This window comes from Pan paniscus, chromosome 11 (assembly GCF_029289425.2).
Source record: "Pan paniscus chromosome 11, NHGRI_mPanPan1-v2.0_pri, whole genome shotgun sequence".
NCBI lineage: Eukaryota > Metazoa > Chordata > Mammalia > Primates > Hominidae > Pan > Pan paniscus.
In genome coordinates, this window is record NC_073260.2 from 113,750,443 (window position 1) to 113,773,841 (window position 23,399).

Below are 23,399 nucleotides of genomic sequence, written 5' to 3' on the forward strand. Positions count from 1 at the left end.
ACACCTGGCTAATTTTTTCTATTTTTTTTTTTTTTTTAGTAGAGATGGGGTTTCACCAGGTTAGCCAGGATGGTCTTGATCTCCTGACCTCGTGATTCGCCCACCTCAGCCTCCCAAAGTGCTGGGATTACAGGCGTGAGCCACCGTGCCCAGCCCAAGTTGTCCTTGTAATTTTCATGGCTAGGTCAATCCTGGAACTTCAAAGTTTTTAAATAGATGTGTGCTAGATAAAATAATCAAATGGTTAAAAAAAAAAAAAAGGTTTTTAGAGTGAAACAATATCATGTCCAGAATTAGTGGGTTCTTAATCTCACTGACTTCAAGAATGAAGCCGCGGACCCTCGCAGTGAGTGTTACAGTTCTTAAAGGCGGAATGTTTGGAGTTTGTTCTTTCCTCCCATCTGGCACTGTTCATTCCTCCTGGTGGGTTCGCTGTCTCACTGGCTCAGGAGTGAAACTGCAGACCTTCACAGTGAGTGTTACAGCTCATAAAGGCCATGCGAACCCAAAGAGTGAACAGCAGCAAGATTTATTGCAAAGAGCTAAAGAACAAAGCTTCTACCTTGTGGAAGGAGACCTGAGCAGGTTACCACTGCTGGCTCAGACAGCCTGCTTTTATTCCTTTATCTGGCCCCACGCACATCCTGCTGATTGGTCCATTTTACAGAGAGCTGATTGGTCTGTTTTACAAAGAGCTGATTGGTCCATTTTGACAGGGTGCTGATTGGTGTGTTTACAATCCATGAGCTAGACACAAAAGTTCTCCAAGTCCCCACCAGATTAGCTAGATATAGAGTGCTGATTGGTGTATTTACAAACCTTGAGCTAGACACAGGGTGCTGATTGGTGTGTTTACAAACCTTGAGCTAGACACAGAGTGCTGATTGGTGTATTTACAATCCCTTAGCTAGACATAAAGGTTCTCTAAGTCCCCACTAGACTCAGGAGCATAGCTGGCCTCACCCAGGGGATCTTGCACCGGGGCCACGGGTGGAGCTGCCTTCCAGTCCAACACCATGTGCCCATACTCCCCAGCCCTTGGGTGGTCAATGGGACCAGGTGCCATGGAGCAGGGGGCAGTGCTGTTTGCGGAGGCTTGGGCCGTGCAGGAGCCCATGGTGGGAGCGGGGAGGCTCAGGCATGGTGGGCTGCAGGTCCCGAGTCCTGCCCCGTGGGGAGGCAGCTGAGGTCCAGCGAGAATTTGAGTGCAACACCAGCAGGCCGGCACTGCTGGGGGACCCAGCGCACCCTCCGCAGCTGCTGGCCTGTGTGCTAAGTCCCTTACTGCCTGGAGCCAGTGGCGCTGGCCAGCCGCTCCGAGTGTGGAGCCTGCCGAGCCCACGCCCGCTGAAAACTCGCGCTGGCCTGCAAGCGTGGCGCACAGCCCCGGTTCCCACCCGCGTCTCTCCCTACACATCTCCCTGCAAGCTGAGGGAGCCGGCTCTGGCCTCGGCCAGCCCAGAAAGGGGCTCCCACAGTGCAACAGTGGGCCTAAGGGCTCCTCAAGCGCGGCCAGAGTGGGCGCAGAGGCCGAGGAGGCGCAAGCAAGGGCTGCGAGGGCTGCCAGCACGCTGTCACCTCTCAATATGATATATATAGGATCACATTTTACTTTCAATTGAAAGGTTCATGCACACAGACATTTATCCTAATAATTTATCAGAAATGAAACAAATAAATGAAATGTAAATGTAGTGATATATTTCATTGTTAGTGTATTTTTTCCAAGTTTGTAATCCCAATGTGTCCTAACTCTGAATGAGTCCTAACTCTGAAGAGCTTAGCTCTATGTTGAAAGCTTTTTCAAGGACCAGGAAATGTCATTCACCCCAGTGTTTACAAATGTATATTTTCCTTAATTCATCCATCTTGCCTTATTTAAGTTAGAATTTTCATTGAAATTTCATATATGAATATATTTATACAAAAATTCAGAAGTCTCCAGTTCATTAATTTCCTCTACATTTTGACTCTTCCTTAGAGAATTTATTTAAGAACTTTGCTGGAAAGATAATCATGAAGAAAAGTAGCGCACTGACAGTTTAAATGAGAGAAATAAAAACCTTTGTTTCACAACAGTGGAAAGAAGTCCTTCAGGCAAGATGCCCTGAAGTAGGAGTATGGGAAATGAGTAGAGGAGACAACAGCATAACCTGCAGGGTCTGAAACATGGTTCAGGCTGCAATTATTGAGTTTTTTAATAACTACAGTTACTGATATGAACATATTCACTAGATCTAAGGATTCCTACTCCAAAGCAAAAGAGACATGAATACACACAAACAGACCCGTTAAACTGCCCTAGCTATGACAAACCAGCAATTCACACATTTTATACTTTCTTTTGAAATTAATAGTACAAATATTGTTGTTCCTCAAATACTTTGCCCAGAGATAAATATATGAGAAATTTAGAATAGCTGGATATTTCCTTATTACTTTAGAAGGCATAGAGCTGTCAGTTTCCAATAAAAAGAAGTCATAGTATTTTAATTTTTACATCTTTTTGGCACCATGCTAATCCATTTTAATATAAGAAGTATTTTCTCTTTATTACTTTGAAAAGATGTTATGTTATAATGTAGGTTGCAGAAAACAAATGCAAAGTATCACAGAACAAAATTTCGACAAGTTGAATTTTAAAGATCTGGTTAGCTTTTATTAAGGATTTATGAACAGGGCAGCACTCCATTTATGAAACAGAAAGGCATTCCATTGGGAGTGACAAAACAGTCAGTTTTTTCTAAGGTAGCTTGAGTTGGATCAAGGAAATAACAGAGTGAAAAAAGCAGATTTGTTAACATCAGGTTACTTCAGGTTACTTTGTTTGCATGGGTTAAAGCAGAGGGGACTTCATTTTACTGAGTCAGGTTGACTGGTCCCCTTTTGATTGGTTGCTGTGAATCTCCTGTATTTGTTGTTGTTGTTGTTATTTGTTTCTTTGCTTGTTTGTTTTCCAGAAAACTGATCTGGCTATATATATTATAGCCTTGGCTATAATCTCTGTCCTGATTTTTGGAAGGTCAGATCTTACAAGTCAACAGCTTATGCTTAGGTTTGGTGATGTGAAACCTTCGCATTAGTGACTCCATTTTGGTTTGGTATGTTGGAGTCTAGTGCAGGAGCTCAGTCCAGAAAAAAAGCCTCCCATAAATTTATTTAACAAAGGCAAAGCCTTATAGACTACCAGTTTACAAGGGAGGGTAATTCCAGAGAGCAGAAGGTAAAAAATAATGAGGCAGGGAAGGAGAAAAGTCACTTTAAGGATCAATTACTAGAGTTAAGTGAGACTGCTTGCTCAGTTTTGCATAATTATCTTCTGAAAGTCCATAGACATGACTTTTTATCAGGGTAGACTCTGGAGCTGAGGGAGGAACTCACACAGAGTTAATCACAATAGCCAAGGGCTGGGATATAGAAAGTTACCAGAGGTTCCAGAGACAGGAGACCAGTGAGGCTGAGGTGATCTGATGTGCAACATAAAAGGTGTCTGATACCAAGTATCTAAGTTTTATCCAGACTCTTGTTTCTGGAACTGCTGCACTAAATGTCAATACTGTGCCTCTTCTTTCTAATTATTGTTTTCATTATTATTTACATACTCCATGACTGTTTGCAAGATTACATTGTGACATGGCTAATATGATTATTTTGCCCTCTGTGTGCACAATACAATGGACATCAAGATTGCTGCTGATTATAGGAATAGCTTAAGTGATAAGAAATTCTGTACTGCAATTCAGTTACTATGTTCAGGGATTGGATTTTCTCATTTATAAATCTTGGGAAAAGTGGAGAAATTGTCCATTGTTTTCATTTCTTATTCATTCCATCAGTGAGTGAACATTGATGAGGGGTATCCTGCTACTTTGGGTAACAGGGAGTCTTCAGTTTATAAACGATCTCTGAACTACAGGGCAAAGCATACTAATTTGTTCTTAACATAAAAAAGAAGAATGCATCAGATTCATTTCATCCTTGGGAGGATTACGTGGAAATCTGAGAGTTGGAAGTTCATATAAAAGAAGGCACTTATTCTTCTTTTAATAATCAAATGTCAGGATATTTTTGCTTTCAAAACTGGAGATGAAATGAACTTCGCACACAATCTGATCCATTTATTATGTGCTCGGTGTAAACTGAAACGTAGATCATTAAAAGTACAAGAAATCCCTTATGTACAATACACAAGAAGGATAGATAATTTGGTTCCTGGGGTCTTGTCTCTGGAGCTATGTAAGCATAATATTTCCTTGAAAATACCATCCCTGTTTTATCTCTCCTGGTGGTATATCCTCTACTCCACCTTCATACGCATTATCTCTAGCTGTCTCTTTTACAGTCTACAAATTATTTTGTCAGTCTTTCTCTTGAGCTCAGCTGAATTTTAAGATCAATGAACTTACTTGCCAATTTGACAGGGCTATCAGTTGTTGTAGCAATTAATTAAGCCTTACAAATTATTTTAACCCGTGACTACGAGTCACTACACTGCATAATTTCTACTCAATCACAGAGTCAAATTTCTCTGAAGTTAATGCTGTATTCCACAAGGGAGACAATTTCAACCAGTCTGTCCAGTTGCTAATTTTCTGAGCATTTCCTTAGGCATAACTTTGAAAAATATTAAATCTTCAACATAGGATCTTACTTTTCTGAAAGCATTTGAAAATGTTCTTCTCTCTTTCAAAGCCTAATTTGGAATCAAGCAAAAAAATGTTTACCAGGAAGCATTTTCTGTGCTTGGGGTATTCATCATGAATTTGGGGGAGATAAACCAACTGGAGGACAGGATATAGGAGAAAAGCATACACAATGTGCACATATGCAAACATACACACCCACATTTTTATTTATCTGGTTCATTGACTTTGATGAAAATTATAGCCAAGAAAGAGAAACTGGTAATGTGAACAACTTTTTGGCTGATCTTCACACATAAATATCACTCACCATGACAAGCTGACTTGGAAACTAACAATCTATCCACCTGTAAAAATATATTTAGATTTGCTTGGTGCTAGGAACCATTCTTCACAAGGAAGGCTTTAGCAGACACCTCGCCTTCGTGATTGTATGGCAAAATAGCAGAAATGGAGTTTCCTGAATCATGATTTGTGCCTGGATTTTTAGTTTAAGCTGCAAAATGCATGCAATGTATCTATGTATGATATGTCTTTGAAATAGCTATTTTGAAATGACATGTTTCCTTTTCTAAGCACATAACTCTATGTGTTCATTCTCAGCAGGAGAGCTACCTCCCCATTCTTGTATTCATCTGAAAGAGTGAGTTGTTATAAGAAAGAGAAAAAAATATATATTATGTTATAAGGAAAAATCATCTTCCTTGTAGAAATGGAGACTAATATTCCAGAGGCTGGAGCTGGTAAAAAAGAATCCACTTAATAATTATCTAATAGATTCCTGTCACTGTACTAGCTGCTTTATAGACACATCCTCTACTCTTGCAACAACTTTGAAATGAAGCTAATAATATCTTTGTATGTGTGCGTGATCACATGAGAAAGCTGAGGCTCAGAAAAGTTACACAATCGTGTGACCTCTTACAATTGATAAGTGGAATAATCCTTCCACCACCTTTGACCCTTCCAAACCATTTGTCACACTTAATCTGGTTATATCACATCCTCACCTAAAATCCTTTTATTTCCTATTGCCTAAATCATGAAGTCCAAAGCAAGATTTTTCTTTACCTGCATCTCCAGCATCATCTGTCAACTCCATGCACTTTGCACTGAGTTACATCAATAGTTAATTACTTGTGGTTCCCAGAGAAAAACTCTGATCCTTGTTTATGCCAAGATTCAGCATATACCTCACCTCTTGCCTGAGAGATCTGGTGCTTGTTTCCCTGAACCACGACGTCCAATCCAGCGTACTTATATTATTCCTGATTAATTTCTCATATCATCACAATTCAGATCAGGATTTATTTACTTTTTGAGACTTTCTAAGACCCTAGCTTTGTTTCCATTTTATTATTATTATTATTATTGTTTGCTTAGCCACCTGTGCTTACATTTTATCTTATGGTTGCATTATTGTCTATTGATGTATCTGCCCCACATGCTAGACCTTGGTTGTTTGAAAGAGAACCGAGTTATAGCTCTAGTTATCGCTCTATAGCTTTAGAACTAGCAAATTACCTGGTACTTCATAGAAATTAAGTAAAATTGCATGAAACAAATGAATAAATTGGACCAACCTACACTAGGTGTCAAAGTAAAGACAGCCATGAATATTGGGTTTAGAAGATAGTTTTTGCCTGGGCGTGGTGGCTCACGCCTGTAATCCCAGCACTTTGGGAAGCTGAGGTGGGTGGATCACCTGAGGTGAGGAGTTCGAGACCAGGCTGGCCAACATGGTGAAATCCGTCTCTACTAAAAATACCAAAAATTAACTGGGCATAGTGGCGGATGCCTGTAATCCCAGCAACTCAGGAGGCTGAGACAGGAGAATCACTTGAACCCAGAAGGAAGCAGTTGCAGTGAACCAAGTTTGTGCTATTGCACTCCAGCCTGGGCAACAAGAGCAAAACTCCATCTCAAGAAAAAAAAAAAGAGAGATAGTTTTCCATCTGTGAGGAATAATAATCAAATAAGGATATCCCTGCAAATAAATGATTGAAAAAATAATTAAAATCTTGTTGATTTTAGAAGAAACTTCAAAGAAGAGAAGATTTATCAGATTAAGTATCTATTATACAACATTCACCGTGTTTTAGAATTATGGCAATATTAATCAAATTGTTTTGATTTTTATTAATTATTTTTTATACTTATGTCTTAGCAAACCAATAATGATTTCATAAAGCATATAACTAGAACATTTCTGGGGTTGCTGAGGTCTGTCTTATATGTTTGGTAAACTTACAAGAAAGGCAAACACTCTCACAGAGAGAAATTTGTTTTGAGGAGAATGGGCTACAGTCAGTGATTTTGAGAACAGTGCAGCATATGCTTCTCAAAGTGTTCTCCAACCCTCCCCATAGAACACAGATCCTGGGGCAAGGGTATAGCAATCATAAACTTGGTTTAAAAGTCATTTTGGTCCTGCCATTCCGGCTGCCACCATCATGGTGCGGAAGCTTAAATTCCATGTGCAGAACCTGCTGAAGCAGGTGGACTTCCTGAATTGGGAGGTCACTGATCACAACCTGCATGAGCTGTGCATACAGTGGCATTACCAGTTGAAGCAGTGGGAGGACAACAGGTGCTACAATCAGCTGAGCCATACCGTGTGTAAGAGAGCATGGCATGCCTGTAAGACCTGCCTGAGCGTGACCCATTCTGCATGTGTGTTTCAGCTGCACTGCTAGACAAGCTGTATGCTCTCAGCCTGGTGCCTACACGTGGCTCAATCAAGCTCTGTAACTTAATTATGGCCTCATTCTTCTGCCACCACCACCTGTCTACTATGCTACTCAAGCTGCACATCATGAAGCACCTTCAGGCTGCTGTGGCCTTTGTGGAGCAAGGCCATATGTGCATGGGCCCTGACATGGTTACCCACCCTACCTTCCTTGTCATGTGCAGAATGGAGACTTTGTCACCTGGGTCAACTCATCTAGGATCAAGCAGAATGTGCTGGAGTACAACCAAGAGCACAATAACTTTGATCTGGAAGTCTACTGGATCTCCTACTCTCTCCAATGCTCTCTTTTACAAATGGAAAAACTGAGGTCTGGTGCTGGAGATTCTATGAAGGTGCTCTCCCCAAGAGATTTAGCCAATCACAGGTTCTTAACAACTTGATTCCTCAATGGTAGGCCCTGCACAGGGCTACAGGGGTTCTGTCCTTATTTTCCTTGAAACTTTCTTAGAACTTTGACTATTATTATTAAATCACTGTGCTTTGGGGAACAGTGGGAAGCAGTTTGGTGTTGCACTGGGGAATTGCTGCCTTCTTGTGTTAGAAACTCTGTAGTATAAAGCAAAAACTCCACACCACCACTCTCTGTTTTCATTTACCATTTTGTAGCTGGACTGGTTCAAATTGTTTAACTCAAATTTTGCTCCTTTTCATGTTAAGCACTGTACAGATGATGGAGAGTTTGCGCTCAAGATTTCATAAAATGAGTGACTACCAGACCTTCCTTACAAGAGATCTAGAAAGGAGCACTAAATATAGAAACGAAAGACCTCTATGAGCTAATACAAAAACACACTTAAACACAAAGCCCAGTGTCACTGTAACGCAACCACACAAACAAGCCAGCATAATAACCAACTAGAAATACAATGACAGGATCGAATCCACTAATATCAATACTAACATTGAATGTAATTGTGGTAAATGTCCTGCTGACAAGGACCAAAGTGGCAAACTGTATGAAAAAGCAAGACCCAATGGTATGCTGTCATCAAGAGATCCATCTCACATGTAATAACAAAATAAAGGGATGAAGGTAAATGTACCAAGCAAATAGAAAACATAAAGAAGCAGGGATTCCAGTACTAATTTCAGACAAAACCGATTTCAAACCAACAAAGATCACAAAAGATCAAGATGGCATTACATAATGGTAAACAGTTCAATTAAACAAGAACATCTAACTATCCTAAATATATATGCACCTAACACAGAAGCACCCATATTCATATAGCAAGCACTTGGAGACCTTCAAAGAGACATAGGATCCCACACAATAATAGTGGAAGACTTCAACACTCTACTGACAGTATTAGGCAGGTCATCAAGGCAGAAAATTAACAAAAGATATTCTGGACCTGAACTCAACATTGGACCAGATGGATTTGATAGATATCTTCAGAATTCTTCAACCCAAAAAGCCAGATTATACGTTCTTCTCTTTGCTGCATGGCACATACTCTAAAATCCACCACATAATTGAACATAAATCAATCTTCAGCAAACACAAAGGAACCAGAATAATAACAAACACACTTTTGAATCTCAGTCCAATGAAAATAGAAGTCACAACTAAGAAAGTCACTCAAAACCATGCAATTACATGGAAATTGAACAACGTGCTTCTGAATAAAATTTAAGCTCAAATCAAGAAGATACTTGAAAATAATGAGAACAGAGATACAACATACCAGAATCTCTAGAACACAGAAAAGGCAGTGTTAAGAGAGGAATTCACAGCCCTAAATGCCCACATCAAAAAATTAGAAAGATCTCAAATTAACCTAACATGACAACTGAAAGAATAAGAGAAGCAAGAACAAATCAAAGATAGCAGAAGACCAGAAATAACTAACATCAGAACTGAACTGAAGGAAATTGAGACACGAAAACCTATTCAAATGATCAATGAATCCAGGAGCTGTTTTTTTTTTTGAAAAAATTAATAAGATATATAGGCCACTAGCTAGACTAATAAAGAAAAAAAGAGAAAAGCTCCAAATGAACACAATTAGAAATGATGAAGGAAATGTTACCACTGACCCCACAGAAACACAAGCAACCATTAGAATCTACTATGAACACCTCTATACATGTAAACTAAAAAGTCTAGAGGAGATGGATACGTTTCTGGATACATATACCCTCCCCAGACTGAACCAGAAAGAAATCGATTCCCTGAACAGACCAATAAGAAGCTCTGAAATTAAATGAGTAATAAATAGCCTACCAACCAAAAAAAAAAAAAAAGCTGAAGTCCTGATGGATTCACAGATGAATTCTACCAGATTTACAAGGAAGAGCTGGTACCATTCCTACAGAAACTATTCATAAAAGTTGATAAGGAAAGAATCCTCCCCAAATCCTTCTATGAAGCCAGCATCATTCTGATACCAAAAGCTGGCAGAGACACACACATACACATGAAGAAAACTTCAGGCCAATATCCTTGATGAACACTGTTGCAAAAATCCTCAACAAAATACTTGCAAACCAAATCCAGCAACACATCAAAAAGCTTATCCACCATGAGCAAGTAGGCTTTATCCCCAGGATGCAAGGTTGGTTTAACACATGTAAATAAATAAATGCGATTCACCACATAAACAGAACAAAGACAAAAACCACATAATTATCTCAATAGACACGGAAGGATCTTTTGATAAAATTTAACACCCCTTCATGTTAAAAACTCTCAATTAGGTACTGAAGGAACATACCTCAAAATAATAAGTCATATTTATGACAAACCCACAGCCAACATTATACTCAGTGAGCAAAGGCTGGAATTACTCCTCTTGAAAAATGGCACAAGACTATTATGTCCTCTCTCACCACTCCTATTCAACATAATATTGGAAGTCCTGGCCAGAACAATAAGGCAAGAGAAAGAAAGAAAGTGCATCCAGATAAGAAGAAAGAAAGTCAATCTATCTCTATTTGCAGACAACATAATTCTGTATCTAGAAAACCCCATAGTCTTGTTCCTAAAGCTTCTTCAGCTGAGAAACAACTTCAGCAAAGTTTCAGGATACAAAATCAATTTACAAAAATCTCTAGCATTCTTATACCCCAACAGCCAATCCAAGAGCCAAATAAGAAAGGCAGTCCCATTCACAGTGGCCACGAAAGGATAAAATACATAGAAATAGAGGTAACCAGGGAGGTGAACTATTTCTACAGTGAGAATTACAAAACATTGCTTAAAGAAATCAGAGAAGACCAAAAAAAAAAAAAAAAAAAAGGAAAACCATCCCATGCTCATGGATAGGCAGCATTAATATCACTAAAATGACCATACTTCCCAAAGCAATTTACAGGTTCAATGCTATTCCTATAAAACTAGCAATGACATTCTTCACAGAACTAGAAAAAAACTATTACAACTCGAAAAAAGTGCTCAAATAGCCAAAGCAATCCTGAGCAAAAAGAGCAAAGCTGAAGGCGTCACCTTACTTGACTTTGAAATATAGTACAGGGTGACAGTAATCAAAACAACATGGTACTAGTACAAAAACAGGCACATAAACCAACGGAACAGAATAGAGATACCAGAAATAAGGCTACACACCTATGACCATCTGATATTTGATAAAGCTGACAAAAACAAGCAGTGGGGGAAAGACTCCGTATTCAGTAAGTGGTGCTGGCATAGCTGGCTAGCAATATGCAGAAGACTAAAGCTGCACCCTTTCCTTACACTGTATACAAAAATCAACTCAAGATTGATTAAAAATTTAAATGTAAAACCCCAAACTATAAAAACCCTTGAAGACAACCTAGGCAATACCATCCTGGACTTAGGAACGGGCAAATATTTCATGACAAAGCCCACAAAAGCAATCACAACAAAAACAAACATTGAGAAGTGGGATATAATTAACTTTAGAGCTTCTACACAACAAAAGGAACTATCAACAGAGTAAGCAAACAACATAAGGAATGGGAGAAAATATTTGCAAACTATGCATCTGACAAAGGCCTAATATCCAGTATCATTCTACCTAAAGACACATGCACAGGAATGTTTATTACAGCACTATTCACAATAGTGAAGACATAGAATCAATCTAAATGCTCAACTATGAGAGACTGGATAAAGAAAATGTGGTATATATACACCATGGAACCCAATGTGGTCATAAAAAGGAATGAGATCATGTTATTTTTTGTGGGAACATGGATGAAGCTAGAGGCCATTATCCTTAGCAAACTAATGCAGGAACAGAAAACCAAATACTGTTATGTTGTCACTTATAAGTAGTGGGAGCTAAATGATGAGAACTTATGAACACAAAGAAGGAAACTGGAGTCTACTTGGGAGTGGAGGGTGGGAGGAGGGAGAGGAGCAGAAAAGATAACTGTTGGGTACTGAGCTTAATTCCTGGGTGAGGAAATAATCTGTTCAACAACCCCCCATGACATAAGTTTACCTGTGTAACAAACCTTCACATGTACCCCCAAACCTAAAATAAAAGTTTTAAAAAAAGTCATTTCCACTATGATCTCTGTGGAACCTGGAAAGCTAGGCCAGGCGCGGTGGCTCACGCCTGTAATCCCAGCACTTTGGGAAGCTGAGGTGGGTGGATTGCCTTATGTCAGGAGTTCGAGACCGGTCTGACCAACGTGGCAAAACCACATCTCTACTAAAAATACAAAAATTAGCCAGGTGTGGTGGCGCATGCCTGTAGTCCCAGCTACTCTGGAGGCTGAGGCAGGAGAATCGCTTCAACCCAGGAGGTGAAGGTTCCAGTGAGCTGAGATCGTGTCATTGCACTCCAGCCTGGGCAACAGAGTGAAACTCCATCTCAAAAAAAGAAAAAAAGAAAAGAAAACTGATCCAGATGATTTATTATTTTTACATTAATATTTTGGCTCACTTTTCATCCCATCTCTGTTCTAAGAGAAACGTATCTAAGGCTGAAATCCATTGTGAATAAGAATTTGGGGAGAAATATGTCTTTTAAGTCTCTGGAAAATTAGAATTTTTAAAGTAATAGGCATTACTTAGGAAAGCATTGTTTTCATTTACATAACAACCAAATTGAGAGTAAGTTTCAGCTATTCAAAATAAAATGCATTAGGTATATTTAAAATAATATTTTAGATATAGTGATATATTTTTAATAGGACAATTTTGAGTTAGTGGTCTTAATTGATGTTTATTGTGTTGTTGATGATGTTTTTCAAGGAAGCCTCCATATCAAGTCATATTATAGATTCAATTGAAATTGAAAGATTCTTACTTGAAATCCCCCAATACACACACACACACACACACACACACACACACACACACACGTATTTTTCTTTAGGCAGAACTATTTTTCAGCCAATATTTTGTAATATCTAGACTATATAATATATATACATATATATACACACATATATACACACACATATATGCATATATATTATATATATTTATTATATATAATATATATAATATATATAATATATAATGTATATTTATATAATATATAATAATTTATATATATTTATATATAATAATTTATATATTTATATATATTATATACATAATATATAATATATAATATATATAATATATAATATATATATGCATATATAATATATATGCATATATATATTTTGTATATAGAGTTTTGCTCTTGTTGCCCAGGCTGGAGTACAGTGGCACCATCTCAGCTCACTGCAACCTCCATATCCTGGGTTCAAGCGATTTTCCTGCCTCAGCTTCCCAAGTGGCTGGGATTACAGGCGTCTACCACCACGCCCAACTAATTTTTGTATTTTTAGTAGAGATGGGGTTTCACCATGTTGGGCAGGCTTGTTCTCGAACTCCTGGCCTCAGGTGATCTGCCTGCCTCGGCCTCCCAAAGTGCTGGGATTACAGGCATGATCCACCACCCCTGGCCTTAATCTAGACTATATTTAAAGATACCCCTTCCTTATCTGTTCTATAATCTCTTTTTTGAAAACTCATTTCGGTTTTTAACAACCATTGCCAATGAGGAAAATCTTCCTTATGCTTCACTTAAATTATGCTGTCCTCTAAAGCCATTGACAATTTCATGAGTCCTTCTCAGAAGGAGAACTGACGGAAAGCTAACCACTAAATAATACCCCACTCACATTCTGGTGCTTTATTTTCCTTCACACATAACTTAGTCATATGAAGTTCCCACAACCATTTGAACTCAGACATTTAAAAAATGCAGTTAGAAGTCAAAAGATGAAAAAAATGAGGTCCTTGAAAGTGGGCTGGAGGAACAGAGAGATATTTTTATGTCAGATCTCGTTATTCAGGAGCTAAAAATAAAAGCTCAGTCTCTATAGATTTGTTATAATTTGTTCATTATGTTGTAGATCTCTTGGATCAAAACCCCCATACCTATCATTATAGAAACCTTAAATTGTTTGGTATGTTTCTTGTTTCTATGGGTTTTGTGAATTCCAGGGTTTTTTTTTTTAACATTATGTTCATTTTAATGAGCATAGTATCAATTTGTGCCTAACATTTTGATCTGTTATTTTAATTTGGCAAAATAATCATTTTTAGCACACAAATACCCACATACAGTATGTTGGGTATTTCATAGAGAAGATGACTACTTATACTATTTGTAATTTAGTTTCTGCTACCTAAAAGTCAACAGTGATTTTTAATGGCTATTTCTCTTTATAGAAACTAGCTTTTAGGAGTTTAGTTTATCATGAAAAAATAGGTTATGTTTCTGTGCAAATTCTTTGGAAGTTACTATGATAATAAATAGGAGAATAAACTTTAAAACTTCATTTAGGGTTAATACTAATATGGTTTTAATAACACAGTCAGTAAATAAAGCATTCAGAAAAAAATCTAATGCTACTACTGCCATCTGATTCACCCATATATCCAACTAAAAATATAAAAGCAAACTACACGTATGTCACAATTTGAGTTCACTGAGAAACACTGTTGGGAAAACTTCAGTGTGTAAGATGTTTATTAGAAATGGAAAAGGCTTAGAATCACCATGCTTGGCTAAGAAAAAAAGGCTTGATCAGCCTGATAGAAACTTTGGAGTTATCCCATCACAGATTTTCTGTGCTGGTTGCACTGAAATAGTTGGACCTATTGGTTGTCTCTTAATCACTTATTGGATGTATGCTCTCTTGGAAAGAGCATGACTTTGGGTGTGGTGAGTCTCTGCCTAAGGTAACCCCAAAAGAATATGACAACTGAAAGGTATTTCTTGACAACTCTTCTAGAAACTCAGATAGTAAGTCTTTCTTTGAAAGAAAATCTGGGTGGTGCATATTCAAGACCATTTACATAGTTATGTGCCAGATATTGTTCTGAGTTCTTTAGATGTAATAACTCATTTAAAATCACGACCATATGAGAAAATTACTCTTATGATACCCATTTTGCAGATAAAGTAACTAAGGATCATAGAATTTAAGTGATTTGCCCAAGGTCACATAACTAGTAAGTTGTAAAGCTGGTGAATTCAAGCAGTCTGATTTCAGAGTCCACTACTTATCACTATGCTCCATTGCTATTCAGAGCCACTAACTCAAAGGTTAACAAGAGAGAACACATGGACACAGGAAGGGGAACATCACACACCAGGGACTGTTGTGGGATGGGGGGAGGGGGGAGGGATAGCATTAGGAGATATACCTAATGCTAAATGACGACTTAATGGGTGCAGCACACCAACATGGCACATGTATACATATGTAACTAACCTGCACGTTGTGCACATGTACCCTAAAACTTAAAGTATAATTAAAAAAAAAAGAATCTCTTAATTGCCAAAATCCGAGTGTTAAATTTATTCTTCATACTCTTTAGGTTTCTGGATTACCTTGCATGGTTTAATTTGTTTTACATCTTGAAAGTCTCTCCTAATTTAATTCATATGTCATTAAGCTGGTTTCCCACCTACTTTTCTGAGATTTTTTCTGGTGGTTCCTTATCTCTCTGAACTTTAGATCTTGATGTCCTTTTAGTATCCATTTCTGTTTTCTTATCTGTTCACACTACATGCTGCATTTTGAGTGTATTTCATTCACTCTTATGCTGCCATAAATTCTTATTAAATCATAAAATGCTCAGGCATCAGGTCATGTTAGGAGTAAACGTCATGGGACAAGAGAGTATAGAGCCAGAATTGCTCCATGCAAGAACTCATTAAAAAAAATCTTCCACCCCTGGTCTCTGGGAAGAGTCAGGAGGTAATATCCAAAAGGCAACTGATGCCAGGAATTAGGGCAAAATATGATCTAGGAATTGTGGAAACAGCAACAGGAATAGTAGCATCTAAGGAAGAAGTTGGATGTGAATTGAGTGATGCCAGAATCCAGGTTGAGGACTAAAAGGTGACACTATAGGAATTATTTAAAACAAAATCCCTTACCCTAAAATCACCCAGCCTTTAAGATATCACACTGACCTTCAGGAGTCAAAAACTAGAAACAAAATCTAAATGTAAAAGAAAGAGATTGGTAGGAACAGTTTGAATTCCCAGATAATAATGATATTTTTTAAAAGTTAGTATAACTTCCAAAGATTTAATATTAGTTTGTTCTTTCAATGGGAACACATGTTCATTTGTATTTGAAAGAAAGATTGGGAGATTTCTTCAATAACTTATATTCTTGTCCTGTTGATTTATGAAAGGAAAACTCGGCTATGCTCTTAAGCCTCTTTAGCGATTTTTTAATATATTCAGGATCATATGTGTAAAAAATAGAGTATTTCTCATGAACACAAATGAAAAATCCCCAACAAAATACAGTAGTCCCCCTTATCTGTAGTTTCACTTTCTGTATCTTTGATTACTTACAGTTGACAGTGGTCTGAAAATATTAAATGGAAAGCTTCAGAGATAAACAATTCATCAGTCTTAAATTGCACGCTGTTTTGAGCAGCGTGATGAACTCCTGTATTGTTCCGTTCCACTCTGCCTAGGATGTGAATTATCCCTCTCTTCAGTGTATCCATCCTGTATATGCTACTTGCCTGTGGGCCACTTACTAGCCATCTCCGTCATCAGATCAACTGTCACAGAATTGTATTACTTGCGTTCAAGTAACTCTCATTTTACTTAATAATGATCCCAAAGCACAAAAGTAATGATGCTGGCATATTGTTATAATTGTTCTGTTTTATTAGTCATTATCATTATTAATCTTAGTGTACTTAATTTATAAATTAAAATTTATCACAGGTAAGTACATAGGAAAATACACAGTATGCACAGGGTTTGATACTCTCAGCAATTTTAAGCATCCACTGGGAGTCATGGGACATATTCCCCTGAGAATATGAGGGGACTACTGTATTAGCAAATCAAATCCAACAATATATTAAAAGAATTCTGTTCCATAACCAAGTTAGATTTATCCCAGATATGCAAGCTTGGGTCAACATTCAAAAATCAATGTAAGTGATAGGGTTTGGCTCTGTGTCCGCACCCACGTCTCATCTCAAATTTTAATCCCCATGTGTAAAAGGAGGGGCCTGTAATCCCCACATGTCTAGGGAGGGAGATGATTGGATCATGGGGGCAGTTCCACCATGCTGTTCTCCTGGTAGTGAGTTCTCACGACATCTGATTGTTCTATTAGTGGCAGTTTCTCCTGCTCTTCGCTCTCCTGCCACCTTGTGAAGAAGGTGTCTGCTTCCCTTCCACCATGATTGTAAGTTCCCTGAGGCCTCCTCAGCCATATGGAACTGAGAGTCAATTAAACCTCTTTCCTTTACAAATTACTCAGTCTCAGGGAAGTTCTTTATAGCAGTGTGAAAACAAACTGATACAGTAAATTGGTACCACAGAGAGTACAGCGCTGCTATAAAGATACCTGAAAATGTGAAAGCAACTTTGGAACTGGGTAACAGGCAGATACTGGAACAGTTTGGAGGGCTCAGAAGAAGATAGGAACATGTGGGAAAGTTTCGAATTTCCTGAAGACTTGTTGAATGGTGTTAATCAAAATGCTAAGAGTGATATGGGCAATGAAGTACAGGCCGAGATATTCTTAGGTGGAGATGAGGAACTCATTGGGAACTGGAGCAAATGTCACTTTTGTTATGCTTAACAAAGAGACTAGCAGCATTTTACCCCTGCTCTAGAGACTTGTGGAACTCTGAACTTGAGAGAGATGATCTGAAATTAGAACTTATGTTTAAAAGGGAAGCAGAGCATTAAAGTTTGGAAAATTTGCAATTTGACAATGTAACAGAAAAGAAAAACCCATTTTCTGGGGAGAAATTCAAGCCTGCTCAAAAATTTTATAGGTAACCAGGAGCTGAATGTTAATCACCAAGACAATGGGGAAAATGTCTCCAGGGCACGTCAGGGAATTTCACTGCAACACTTTCCATCACAGGCCCAGAGGCTAGGAGAATAACATGGTTTCTTGGGCTGGTCCCAGAGCCCGGCTGCTGCTCTGTGAAGCCCCAGGACTAGGCACCCTGTGTCCCAGCTGTGGCTAAAAGGGGCCAATGTACAGCTCAGGCCATTGCTACAGAAGGTGCAAGCCCCAAGCCTTGGCATTTTCCATGTGGAGTTGGGCCTGTGGGTGCACAGAAGTAAAGAATTGAGGTTAGGGAACCTCCACATAGATTTCAGTGGGTGTATGGAAATGTCTGGATGTCCAGGCAGAAGTCTGCTGCAGGGGCAGAGCCCTCATAAAGAACCTTTGCTGGGGCAGTGAAGAAAGGAAATGTGGGGTTGGAACCTATAGAGAGTCCCCACTGGGGCACTGTTTAGTGGAGCTGTGAGAAGAGGGCCACCATCCTCTAGACCCCAAAGTAGTAGATCTACTGACAGCTTGCACTGTAGCACCTAAAAAAGCTGCATTCAGTGCCAGGCCATGAGGGAGCGGGCCAAGGTGGTGGGAGTCCACCCCTTGCATCAGCATGCCCTGAATGTGAAACATGGAGTCAAAGGAGATCACTTTGGAGCATTAAGATTTAATGACTGCCCCACTGAATTTTGAACTTTCATGGGGACTGTAGCGGCTTTTTTGGGCCAATGTCTCCCATTTGAAAAGGGAGCATTTAGCCAATTCCTGTACCCCCATTGTATCTAGGAAGTAACTAACTTACTTTTGATTACTTTGTCCCAAATGAGTATTTGGACTATGGACTTTTGACTTAATGCTGAAATGAGTTAAGACTTTGGGGGACTGTCGGGAAGGCATTATTTGTTTTGAAATGTGAAAGGACGTGAGATTTGGGGAATGATATGATTTGGCTCTGTGTCCTCTCCCAAATCTCATCTTAATTTTTAATTCCCACCTGGTGAGGGAGGGAGGTGATAGGATTATGGGGGTGATTCCCCCATGCTGTTCTCTTGATAGTGAGTGAGTTCTCACAAGATCTAGTGATTTTGTAAGTGGTGGTTTCCCCTGCTCTTTGCTCTCCTGCCACCTTGTGAAAAATGTGCCTGCTTCCCCTTCTACCATAACTATGTTTCCTGAGGCCTCCCCAGCCATGCAGAACTGTGAGTCAATTAAAACTCTTTGCTTTATAAATTACTCACCCTCAGGGAAGTTCTTTATACCATTGTGAGAGTGGACTAATACAGTATTCCAACAAATTAACACAAAAAAAATTTGTTTGTGTGTGTGTGTGTATGTGTGTTATAAATGCAATGATGGATTACATTAATTGATGTTTTGTTGCTGCTATTGATTTCTAATTTTGTTTCACTGTAGTAAACAAAGACATGGGGTATGATTTTTATCTTCTTTAAATTAGTTAAGATCCATTTTGTACCCAAGCATGGTGGTTCATGCCTGTAATCCCAGCACTTTGGGAGGATGAGGTAGGCAGATCACTTGAGCTCAGGAGTTTGATAACAGCCTGGGCAACATGCAGAAACACTGCCTCTACAAAAATTACAAAAATTAGCTGGGCATGATGGTACACACTTGTACTCCCAGCTACTCAGGGAGTTGAGGCAAGAGGATGGCTTGACCCCACAAGGGAGCGGTTGCAGTGGGCTGAGATCATGCCACTGCACTTCAACCTGGGTAACAGAGCAAGACTCTGTTTCAAAAAAAATTATTTTATGATCTAATATATAATCTATCCTGGAGAAGTTTCATGTGTGCTTGAGAAGAATGTGTATTCTTCTGTTGTTGAGTGAAAAGTTTAGTAGCTGTCTAAGTCCATTTGGTCTTAATGGATCATCTTGAAAATTGCAGATTACATGATCATATTTGGAATTTCAGAAAAAAGCATTTGACAATACTCAAAATTATTACAACATAAAAACCCTCAGTTAAACTAGGAATAGATATAAACTTCTTGAATTCAATAAAGAATACCTACAAATCCCTACAGCTAATATTATACTTAATAGTGAGAAACTCAAAGTTTTCCCGGTAACGTTAGGAAGAAAGCAATGGTTCCCCCCTCATGACTCCTTTTCAGTGCCATACTGGAATGAAATAAGATAAGAAAAGGAAAAAAAGTGATGAGGATTGAGAAGGAAGAAATAAAACTGCTTTTGTTTACAAATGACATGATTGTAAACAATCTGAAAGAATCAACAAAAAAACTGAAACTAATAAGCAGTTAATAGTTTATTAGTCATTAGGTTTCAGGATAAGTTCACTACACAAAAGTCAGTTGCTTTTCTATATATCAGCAATGAAAAAGTAAAATCTGAAATTTAAAACAAGATACCATTTACATTTGCACTCCCCAAAATGAAATATTTAGGTACGAATCTAAGAAAATATGTACAAGATCTAAGTGATGGTTGATTTTTGGTACCCACTTGACTGAATTAAGGGATACTCAGTTGGCTGGTAAAGCAATATTTATTCTCAGTTCTTCCATAGGCACTGAACCCATTCCATGGCCCCTGAGAGGAAACTCATGTGGTTTTGCTTTTCATTAGAGTGACTGAGCCTCCTCAGGTGCATCTCTGAAAAAATTTCTGAAAAAGATTAGCATGTGTTGGTAGACTGAATGGGGGAGATCTTCCATCAGTGTGGGCAGACAAAATCCAATCATCTGGTGCCCAGATGAAACAAAAATGTGAAGAAAGGGCTACTTCTTACTCTATCTCTGACAAAGCCAGGACAATCTTCTACTACCCTTGGACATCAGGACTCCAGGTTTTCTGAACTTTGGACTCTGGGACCTGCATCAGTTACTCACTAGGTTTTCTGACCTTTGTCTTCAGAATGAGAGTTACACCATCATCTTTCTTAGTTCTGAGGCCTTCCAACTTAACTGTGTTGCCCTACCAGCTCTTCTGGTTCTCCAGCTAGTGGACAACCTATCATGGGACTTCTTAGCTTCCATAATTCAGTAAGCCTATTCTCCTAATAGCTATTTTCTGGTATTTCTTTCCATATATATAATATTTCTTGATTATGTGTGTATGTATATGTACGTACATGCATATAGATATATATACATGTGTATGTGTATATATGTAGATATATATACATGTGTATGTGTGTATATATAGATATATACATGTGTATGTGTGTATATATAGATAGATATACATGTGTATGTGTGTATAGATAGATATACATGTGTATGTGTGTATAGATAGATATACATGTGTATGTGTGTATATATAGATATATATACATGTGTATGTGTGTATATATAGATATATACATGTGTATGTGTGTATATATAGATAGATATACATGTGTATGTGTGTATAGATAGATATACATGTGTATGTGTGTATAGATAGATATATACATGTGTATGTGTGTATATATAGATATATATACATGTGTATGTGTGTATATATAGATATATATACATGTGTATGTGTGTATATATAGATATATATACATGTGTATGTGTGTATATATAGATATATATACATGTGTATGTGTGTATATATAGATATATATACATGTGTATGTGTGTATATATAGATATATATACATGTGTATGTGTGTATATATAGATATATACATGTGTATGTGTGTATATGTAGATAGATATACATGTGTATGTGTGTATAGATAGATATACATGTGTATGTGTGTATAGATAGATATACATGTGTATGTGTGTATATATAGATATATATACATGTGTATGTGTGTATATATAGATATATACATGTGTATGTGTGTATATATAGATAGATATACATGTGTATGTGTGTATAGATAGATATACATGTGTATGTGTGTATAGATAGATATATACATGTGTATGTGTGTATATATAGATATATATACATGTGTATGTGTGTATAGATAGATACACATGTGTATGTGTGTATAGATAGATATACATGTGTATGTGTGTATATATAGATATATATACATGTGTATGTGTGTATATATAGATATATATACGTGTATGTGTGTATATATAGCTATATATACATGTGTATGTGTGTATGTATAGCTATATATACATGTGTATGTGTGTATGTATAGCTATATATACATGTGTATGTGTGTATGTATAGATAGATATACATGTGTATGTGTGTATGTATAGATAGATATACATGTGTATGTGTGTATGTATAGATAGATATACATGTGTATGTGTGTATGTATAGATAGATATACATGTGTATGTGTGTATGTATAGATAGATATACATGTGTATGTGTGTATGTATAGATAGATATACATGTGTATGTGTGTATGTATAGATAGATATACATGTGTATGTGTGTATGTATAGATAGATATACATGTGTATGTGTGTATGTATAGATAGATATACATGTGTATGTGTGTATGTATAGATAGATATACATGTGTATGTGTGTATGTATAGATAGATATACATGTGTATGTGTGTATGTATAGATAGATATACATGTGTATGTGTGTATGTATAGATAGATATACATGTGTATGTGTGTATGTATAGATAGATATACATGTGTATGTGTGTATGTATAGATAGATATACATGTGTATGTGTGTATGTATAGATAGATATACATGTGTATGTGTGTGTATATAGATATATATACGTGTGTATGTATAGATATATATACATGTGTATGTGTATATAGATATACATACACACATAATCAAAATATATATATACACACACATACAGACATTATGTATCTGTGTGTGCGTGTCTGTGTGTGTGCATCTGTATAATCAATTCTGTTTCTCTGGAGAGTTCTAAAAAATAATATATGACAAAAACTCAGAAATTCTTAATTTTTTTTACTTTATCCTTAAATTCATTTTTAAAGATAATTACAACTTTTATTTTAGATTCAGTGGGTATATGTACAGGTTTGTTGCATGGTATATTGCATGATGCTGAGGTTTGAGGTATGACTGATCTCATTACCCAGGTAGTGAGCATAGTACCCAAGAGTTAGTTTTTCAGTTCTTACCCTCCTCCATCTCTCCCCCATCTAGTAGTGCCTAGCGTCTGTTTTTCCCAACTTTATGTCCATGTATACCTGATTTTAGCTCCCACTTATAACTGAGAACATGCAGTATTTGGTTTTGTGTTCCTGCATTAATTCACTTAGGATTATGGCCTCCAGCTGCATCTATGTTGCTGTAAAGAACACGATTTTACTCTTTTTATGACTGTATAGTATTCCATGATGTATACGTACCACATTTTGTTTTTTTTCTTTTGTTTTTGAGACAAGGCCTTGCACTGTTGCCCAGGCAGAAGTGTAGTGGCACAATCATGGCTCAATGCAGCCTCAACCTCCCAGGCTGAAGTAATATTCCCATGTCAGCCTCCTGAGAAGCTACTCCTGAGTAGCTAGGACCACAGGTGCATGCCAACACACCTGGCTTGTTTAAAAAAAATTGTAGAGACAGGATCTCACTATGTTGCCCTAGCTGGTCTTGAACCCCTAAGATAAATCAATCCTCCCTTCTCAGCCTCCCAAAATGCTGAGATTATAGGCATGAGCCACTGTATCCAGCCTGTACCACATTTTCTTTATCCAGTCCACCACTGATGGGCACGTAGGTTGATTCCATGTCTTTAATATTGTGAATAGTGCTGCAATGAACATAGGAGTGCATGTGCC